The sequence below is a fragment of the Pleurodeles waltl genome, chromosome 2_2 (assembly GCF_031143425.1).
Source record: "Pleurodeles waltl isolate 20211129_DDA chromosome 2_2, aPleWal1.hap1.20221129, whole genome shotgun sequence".
Lineage (NCBI taxonomy): Eukaryota > Metazoa > Chordata > Amphibia > Caudata > Salamandridae > Pleurodeles > Pleurodeles waltl.
In genome coordinates, this window is record NC_090439.1 from 349912181 (window position 1) to 349915555 (window position 3375).

Below are 3375 nucleotides of genomic sequence, written 5' to 3' on the forward strand. Positions count from 1 at the left end.
TGCTTAGGGCTCCCATAAATTATGTTGCTTGAGATGTCATGAGTAATATTATTAATGCTATTATTTAACATGTTATAAATAATGTAAAATGAAAGGGGATAAGCAGTGCATGGGGAAGTACTTGTTTCTTGAATGTGTGGTGTCTTGAGTCAATCAAATGCCTCCTTTTTCTTGTTTTTGGTTTTCTTAGGATTTTAGGATCATCCTCCATGTATCTGTTCATGTACAAAACTCTATGGGACTGTGCATCTCTTTTCAGATCTTTAGTTCTCATGCAATGACAGAGATGGAACTTTGTTTTCAAAAATCTAAAAATGTACTCTCAAATTTTTTAAATGTGTCTTTGTTGATAAAACAAATTGGAATATGGTGTTGGAAAGCAGGTTGCATGAGCTTAACTAAAAAATCATATGTGAACTGTTATATTTCAAATTTTTAACCCTGGGATTTGCAGTACTTGGAATCGGAAATCTAGTACATGCCACAATTATGCATGCCTATTTCCTAGGCATCGCAGTGGATCTGTGAGTCTTTATGGACCACTTAACTTTCGTACACGTATATTTTCACTCCTTGCCAAAAGGAGAACTTTGCAGTAAAGGAGAGTGTACTTTTTTTGTTTTTTTTGTTGTGTTAGTCTTTTGGGGGAATCCAAAGGATTATGCTCATCTATAATGGCTTCTGGGCAAGAGAAAGAGGAATCCAGAGGAACATGGATAGGATAGAAATGAAGAACTGCAAGCTATTCTGCCTGAGGTTTCAAGATCTCTACCAGAATCCAATGCCTGGAAATGGCTTGCTATTCCTCTATGTGAAAAACATTGCCTCCTAAGTATGTCATGTGCACTTTGTGCGACAAGTAGCTGAGAAAAATTAGTTGAATAAAATACAGCTTTGGAACATCTTTAATGCACAAGCACCTTCAAGCAGAGCATGAATGGCAGTACAATTCTGAAAAGAGGAAGAGGGATGATGAAGACATTAGTACATCTTCTGCGATGCAACACTGAAAGATTCTTGCATCAGGAGCAAGAACAGATTAATCTCTGATTTCCAGTTGTGGGCTGGCTGTGCTTGGTGTGCCACAAAGTCATCTCTTGCGGAATGTTCAAGTTGCAGTTTTGTTTTGTTTTTCCAAAAAAAAGTAAAAGCACAAAATAAATGGAAACTACTTTTTCAAAACCAACTTTAATGGTTTATAGAAATGTAAAAAATCTATGTTGTTTGCTTTGTCTGTGAGTGACAGTGAAGAAAGTGGTGGACGGGAGGAGAGACGGGTGAGTAAAACAATGAGTGAGAGAGACTGAAAGAAGTAACATGGATTGCTCACAGGGCTTCACTTCAGGTCTTGCCTCCACTGAGGATGGACAACCCCTGCTGTGCACGAACTTTAGCTGTGCAAAATGGGGTTTGGCTGCAGGGCCGGGCCCCCCCCCACCCAGCAAGACAATTCTCCTACCCTATCACAGGTGGCAAAACTCCACCACACATGGCTTTTTAACTATATGCAGAGTGGGATTGGGCACAGTGCCTAGCTGGAGGCAAGGCCATGCACCCAACCTGCACTGACCTCCTGGTCAGCGTCTGCTGCCCTCCCCAGCTCCTCTGGCTGTGTCTGGCTCTTCCTCTTGCTGGGACGAACTGAGAGTCTCCTGACTCTCAGTTCGAGGCCCTCCTCCTCCCACAGGCTCATCCCTCTGCCTCATCCCTGGTGGTCTAGTGGCCATCACAAGTAAGTATCTCTTTTTCTCTGTCTCTCTTTCACTCTTACTTTTGCTGCCTATTTTCTTTTTTCTCTCGTTTTTTCTATTATTCCTTTCCCTTTTTTCCCCTTTTTCCTCAGTCCCCTTCGCACAGTGAAGCACCTTTCCCACCCTCCCGCCTCCCAGCTGACCGCTCCCCCCACCCCTCTCCCCTTCTTAATGGCGGCCTCAGTGCTGTGAGAGGGCAACTGCACTGACCTCCTGGTCAGAATCTGCTGCCCTCCCCAGCTCCTCTGGCTGCTGTTGCCTCTGCCGCTTGCTGGGACAAACTGAAAGTCTCCTGACTCTCAGTTCGAGGCCCTCCTCCACCCGCAGGCTCATCCCTGCACCTCATCCCTGATAGTCTAGTGCCCATCACAAGTAAGTATCTCTTTCTCTCTGTCGCTCTTTTACTCTTGCTTTTTCTGCTTATTTTCTTTTTTCTCTCATTTCTTCCTTTTCCCTTTCTCCCCTCTTTCCTGTGCCGCCTCCCCACTGTGAAGCACTTTTTCCGCCCTCCCGCCTCCCAGTTGACCGCTCTCCCCACCCCTCTCCCCTTCTTAATGGCAGCCACAGTGCTGTGAGAGGGCACCTGCACTGACCTCCTGGTCAGCATCTGCTGCCCTCACCAGCTCCTCTGGCGGCTGCTGTTGCCTCTGCCTTTTGCTGGTACGAACTAAAATTCTCCTGAGTCTCAATTCGAGGCCCTCCTCCACCCGCAGGCTCATCCCTGTGCCTCATCTCTGGTGGTCTAGTGGCCATCACAAGTAAGTATCTCTGTTGCTCTTTCACTCTTGCTTTTTCTACCTATTTTATTTTTTCGCTCGTTTTTCCTTTATTCCTTTCCCTTTCTCCCCCTCTTTCCTCTTCCCCCTTCTACCCAGTGAAGCACCTTTCCCACCCTCCCCCCTCCAAGCTGGCTGCTCCCCCACCCCCATTGCTTCCTAATGGCAGCCACAGTGCGGTCGTGCAGCGGACGCGTCGCTGGTGTGCCAAAGGAAAGCCCGTCTGCGCCAGTCCGTGTATGGACCACGCCCAGCACCAGGAACTCTGGAACTCCATCAAACCACCTCCTGGGCTGCCTCCGTTCCAACTCCAAGACCCTCCTCCGCCTCAACACCGGACGTCTCAGAAACTGCTGCACCATCTCCCCAAGGACACCCATGAACTTTTCACCTGCAGGAACTGCAACTTCAGGGCCAGCCTCAACAAGCTGAAGGTACTGTTCGAACACAAAGCTACCAACAACCTCCACAACACCATCAACTGCCTGCTCCTCAACATCGGCTCCCTCCACAAACATGCCACTGAACTCTGGGACTCAATCAACACTTCCCAATAGGACATCATCTTCCTTTCTGAGACCAGGCCCAACCCCACCTCAGGTCCAGACATCGCCATCGCCATTCCCAACTTTTACAGCATCCCAAGGAGGGACCGGCCCTCCCCCCCCCGGGCAGAGGACTCGCCATCATACACAAGTCCTCACTACGTGTCAAGGCCTACCCAGAAGAACACTGCATCTCCATGGAACACCTTCACTTCCTGGTCCACTCCAACCACAACTCCTCCATCCGCAGCACCATCCGCGGCACCCTGGTGTACAGGCCACCCGGCCCCGCTCAAACTTTCA